Here is a 6,000-nt window from a genome sequence, read left to right as displayed (position 1 = left end):
GTGGATCTTCGTCATCTTTCATCTTACATGCCATAATTGCAACCATATCTCATGTATCGGGACACTGTACCCTGAGTGCTCTCCAAACATCTGCTCTACACTTATTAAATGGTGCTCCATAACGCGCTGTATTCTGTGCCGTTACACTTGAGTAGCCTGTTCTTGTCAAAATATCATCAGCCCTTTCCCCAAGAATGGCAGCTAGGAGACCCTTAATGTCCCCTATTGCTAGAGTATTTCCTCCTATCATCTTTTCTAGCTCATAAATCCATTTTCCCGCACCTGCCGTTAAGCTGGGAAGTTTACATCTTAAATTATCCTTGTCCATTTGTGGCCAGGGGAAATACTGTGGTCTGGCCCCTCCTTTCTCCAATAAAGGGAACTGTGTGTACCTGAAATCCGCAATCGGCTCCCATTGTCTCCCTGTCCATAGTGGAGATAATGGTTCCTGATCACCTTCTACCTGGCAATGACCTCAGTCTGCTCACATATGGTGATGACTCTCCCTTATAACTATGTGCTTGTACTTTAGGGACTGGCTGTCTATCCTTATGCTGCTCTCAATCAACCTATCTTACTTCCTTGTCTGTTGGAAGACATCCCTCGGGACCGCATGCACTTTCTCTCTCCTCCCAATGGAAGGTTTCTCTCTCTTCGTCTGACATATCTAGTCCCCAACTATTATGGCTTTCGTCCCCATCACCCTTATTTAAGCCAGCCCGTCCAAAGACAAGCCTCTATGCTCGAGACTGAACGCGTCTCTTTCCTTGCTTCGTGATTGGAGAACCATGACTACTCTCCCTTCCCTCGGCTTCCCGATTTGCTGCTTTCACTTAAGTCCTGATAGGCTTTATCGATACTCTTCCTGATGCTCCCTATGTTACAATTCTCCTCTAGGGTGATCATATATGGACCTGTCATTGCTTCCTGTGACAGGATGAACTTCTCTATATGGCTCCACGATATAATTGGACTCGATTCCATTAACTCTTTCTGAATGCGATCAATGTCGTGTTCCCTTTGTCTTCTTTTTCGCTCCATTTCTTCGTCTAATTCCCTTCACTTTCTCGCTTCCTGTCTAACCCTTTCCTCTCTTGTCTTTTCTCTTCCCTTATTTCATTCACTCTATGCTCTTCTTCTTCCCTTTGTCTTTGAATTCTTGTATCCCTTATTTTTTTTGCTTCTTCCTCTTCTCTCTTCTTTTCAAGCCTATCTCATTCTTCCATTGCTCTCTGCCTGCTGTCATACTTACTTTGCTTCTCTGCTCTTTCTTCCTTTCTCTGTGTTCTTCCTGATACATTTGCTCTTGTCTCTGCCTATTCTTTCTCTTGTACTCATCTTCTTTCAACATGTTCTCTCCTTCGCTGTCTTTGCTTTCATTTTCATCTTGAACTTCCTTTTGCCTAACTTCCTCAATACTTTTCCCATCGAGCTTGAGCAATATCTGTCCACCCATCCATTAACTCGTCAGCTTTATCCTTTTCTCCTTTTCCATCTGTTAATCTCTCTTTCTATCACTGCCGATATATTTGGTCGTTCACTTTTCTCAACCTTGTCTTGTGAGATGTTAAAGATCTCCTCCTTTCTTTTAGTCTCTTCTGGATTATCGTCACTGCTGTAGGCAGGTGGTTCATACATCGGATTACTATATCCTGTCACCGCGTTTAATTCCCTCAATGGATACACTCCTTCATCTTTTATACTTTCGCCATTTACTTTGGGCGAGGTAAGGGGAGCAGAAGGTTCAACACCTTCCTCCCTACACTGATTAAGCACCCAGTCCTCAGGTGGTGGATCATCTCTCTCCTTTTGGTACATTTCCCAAAGCTCTAAACTAGCTAGCCCTTTCTCAAATTTCTTCCCTGTGTACGCAGCGTGTGGTCATGTGTTGCAAAACCACTTTTGACAGCGGTCCCCCTTGTGGCCATGGCATGAGCATCTTGTCTGCTGTGCCCTTCACCCACTCTGCACTATACTGTTTAAGTTTAGGCGCATGCTTTTGGAAGCATCTTGTATAGATGCATCTTTGGAGTAACATCTTCCATTGTGACAAATCTCAATTGACTGTCAATACTTACTGTTAGTTACACAAATACGTTTCAGAAAAATAACAAATATGAGAGCGCTCCAATGCCTCTACTTCTCAATTATCTCAACCAATCTGTTTCAGTCGGCGCCGACAATGACTAAAAAGGTAAATAACTTTTATCTCTTCTTTATCCTCACAGTTTTACTCTTGTGGCTCTTCAACACTTTTTTCAATTCACAAAATACACAAACAGACGAGTCGACTCTTCACAAAAACACCATGGTACTCCTTTTCAGCTAGCCCCTAAAATACCCTGATTGGAGTTTGAGTCATTCCCTACCATAAAACTGTGTTTATGTGACGCCTATCTACCCCCTTGGGGTTTTCGAAATGACTCCTTCTAGACCTGCCTTGAGGTAGGAAAACTGGGCTCTACATAACGGAATAGGGCAAAATTATTGTATACAAGTTACCAACCCCACCAAAAGACATAAAATACATACCGCCAAAAGTTCGAACTACTAAAAGTTCTAACCTTTTGTGGTATGTATTTTTGGCGGGGTCGGTAATCGGTAAAACGGTAAAAAAAAAGAAAAAGAAAGGCTGTGGGGGCTGCAGGGCTGTCCACCGGAGCTGACCCACTTTTTTTTAAAAGCTGCAGCCGCTCCGGGGGGGTCCACTGCAACACCCTGCTTACTATACTATACAGTATAGTGAGCGGGAGTTGCAGGGGAAACCGCCGCAGCTGACCTGAAAAAAGAAAAAAAGGCTGCAGGGGATGCAGGGGTGTCCCCGGTACACCTCACTCACCATACTATACAGTATAGTGAGCGGGGTTGCGTGGGACACCCCTGCAGCTGCCCGCCAAAAAAATAACTAAATAAATAAAGTAAAGAAAAGGACCCTGTGGCGCCGGTTCCCGATCACGGAAGTGAAAGGGAACAGGCGTCTCAGGGTCCAGCGAGACCTGAAGGCAAGATAAGTAAGGGGGTGGGGTGTGTTGGTGGTGCGGGAAGGGGTGTGGGTGGCAGTTTAGGAAGGGGTTTCCGCACATCGGGAATGTTCAAGGGAGAAATGACAGAAGAGAATTTCAAGCATATAATCTTCAGTCATTTCTCCCTCAAACATTTCCGTTGCGGAAAATTCACACAGATTCTACAGAATGCTTCCTCGTTCAAACACTTCTCATCATATACTAAACAAACCCCCGTTACCTTTTTTTATTACCATAATCCCCATTCCTTTTATTTTGCCAGTCACCTCAATCTACACACGATTCGTTCTTCAGCTCAAGGCCCTCAGTATCGACCCCCTCCTCCAATCAGCCACCATCGCCTTTAGTCCGCTCAGCGCCTGTGGAAACCAGGAGGGATTTTGTGAAAGAGGGAACCGTCCCAACTCCAGCTAGATGGCAGAGGGTGTCCGACTATCGGAAAAAGCCAGAGTCCTACTGATCGATGGGCTCAGGACCATCCTCTGCTACCAAGTGAATACGTAGGCCCTTTTAAACGAGGTAGCGCTATCTGGGATGGATGGGGGTGCAGATCTTACTCTCGCACCAATAATCAGACCGACTCAGGAAGTAGGCAAATCTAGCTGTTTTATTAACCATTATCTAAAACAGAGAGTACAACAGGCATCAACGGACGCCGCACAAGCATTCTCAATGTTTCATATGAACAAAACACATATTTACAGCAAAGACTTGCCATCGCTGATGTCATACTATGTGGCAAAATAAGCAAAAACCTACGCGGGTTTATGACAGGCTTAAAGGGAACATCTAAGTATACCTTCTATGGGGGACTGGACTGTGATTGGATCTCTAAGGTAAGGTGGACAGCTATGACTGTGATTGGATCTCTAAGGTAAGGTGGACAGCTATGCCAACCCCGAGAGCAAGTCATCTTCTGTGTTACTCACCGGCCGGCGCGTGATCCAGGCAAGCGACCAGGATGGTGGTACTGGATGTTGCTTGAAGAGCTTGAGATGGAGCCTCCACCTGAGCCTCCTCTCTGTTGAGGGAAATAAGCTCTTTTTGATGATATAACTCTTAGCTGTACTAAATAACAGACTGAGAGACCGATCACCCAAAAGAGCCGGGATAACACCCCGCCACAGACCCAGCTAAAAAGAAAAAGACAATTGGTAAATACTTGGGGAGAGCAAAGATCACCACAAGAAAAGCCTCACAAAAGCAGAAAGTACCTGGGTCACCCACTCCCCTTGTAATTGAAAAGGAACAGAAATGGAATTTCCCCTGTAAGTATGGAAAAGATACTAGCTTCTATTTTGATGGTTAAGATAGGAATTAATAAGGAAAAGTTAAGGAAGTCTTACCAGAACAGGAATTGAAATAACCTAATCAATCCAGGCTAGAAACAACAGAGGTACAAAACAATAAACAGGAAGGTTACTAGGGATGCTATACCCGGGCGGAATGAGGAGAGCACTAGATACGGGTAGGTGCACTTCTCAGCAAGGCGTCCCTGTGTGCACTTTCAGAAATTAGTCTTTGTGTACAATCAGCAAAGCGTCCTTGCGTACACTTGAGGGAATAAATCCAACACAACGGAATGGAGTCGGAATCCACAAAAGAACACTGGAAATGAAGAAGGAAACAGTTCCCAGTACTTGGAGTCAGCTGGGAAGGTGAGGAAAACCAGGTGAAGGCGTGGTAGGTAATTCAGGACAGAACCAGGTGAAGGCGGTGGTAGGTAATTCAGGAGAGAGGTTTCTTGTACGGGAAGAAATAGCGGAAGCAATCCAGTGGACAGGCAGAGATCTGGTACACAGGCGGGCTACAGACAGTACAGAATCAGGAAGCAAGCAAACCGTAGGACAGGCAAAGGTCCGGTACACAGGTAGGCAGAAGAATTGAGAAATCTCAAGGCAGTCCGTAATTGGAAAACAGGAATTGGTACACGGGAAGGCAATGATTAGGAAGGCACAGAAGACAAAACTTTGCATGCCGGTTGCAACGTTAATCAGAAGCAGCGTCCTTCCCGCTGCAGTGCCTAATATACCCAGGAGGCGGAGCGCCGTAAGCCCATCAGAGCTCACGTTCCGAATAGTTGGAACTACACGCAACAGGTAGGTTTCCTGGGAGTTGTAGGCAAAGGCTGGGTTGTCGATACCTTTGAAGTTGTTGAGGCCATTCTCCAGGGTAACCGCCAACGAGAGAAGTAGGGGGCTGAGAAGCGTCGGATACTGTGGCGAAGCGTCACGACTCTGGTAGGTACCTTGAAAGTGGTCTGTTTCATCTGGCGTGATGAGGAGACGCGCGGGTCATTCAGACCCCGATGTGTGACATTCTGTGTCATAAAAATACTCAATGTTTCATTGGCTTTCAAACTATAGGGCTCTTCACTGCATGGCCCTCTATAATTGGCTGGCGCACTTTTACCCTTCTGGAATATTCCACTTGCTAGCAGCACACAAGCTGGTACCCGAGGTGCTGTAAGGTTGGACTTGAACATGCCTCCGCACCCAATTAGCCCATCATTCATCATCACTCCTGCTGTCTGCCATTCAATTAGTCCTTTGAACTCGGCCTTGCAAAGGATCACTGTGACTGAGAATAAAAGGGAGTGTGAGCATGGCCTTACACTCAGTCTCGTGTAGCTCGCCCCAAAGTCTATTTTCATCTGACCATGTGACAGGAGACCGTGTTGTTAGGGGAGATTCTGGGGTCGGCATGGCTGTACCTAGGGTCCTCAGACCTCAGGCTCACGGATGGCCCTAACTCCTTTCAATGTCCCAAAGAGGTCCACACAAGGAGCAAAGGTTAACTGCCATTTATTATATCAACGAGCAGGGACAACATACAAGGCATCAAGTTTAACCCGAGCACGTCTTGACAATTTCAGGCTCACAGGCCCTTTTTGTACACTTGGGGTTGATCGGGCAGATGGCTGGATGTCTGTCATGATGTGAACTTGTGTTGTGAGCGGTCTGACTGGGGGCAATTT

This window comes from Ambystoma mexicanum, chromosome 13 (genome assembly GCF_040938575.1).
Source record: "Ambystoma mexicanum isolate Mex_15411 chromosome 13, UKY_AmexF1_1, whole genome shotgun sequence".
Lineage (NCBI taxonomy): Eukaryota > Metazoa > Chordata > Amphibia > Caudata > Ambystomatidae > Ambystoma > Ambystoma mexicanum.
This window is presented reverse-complemented; position numbering follows the sequence as displayed.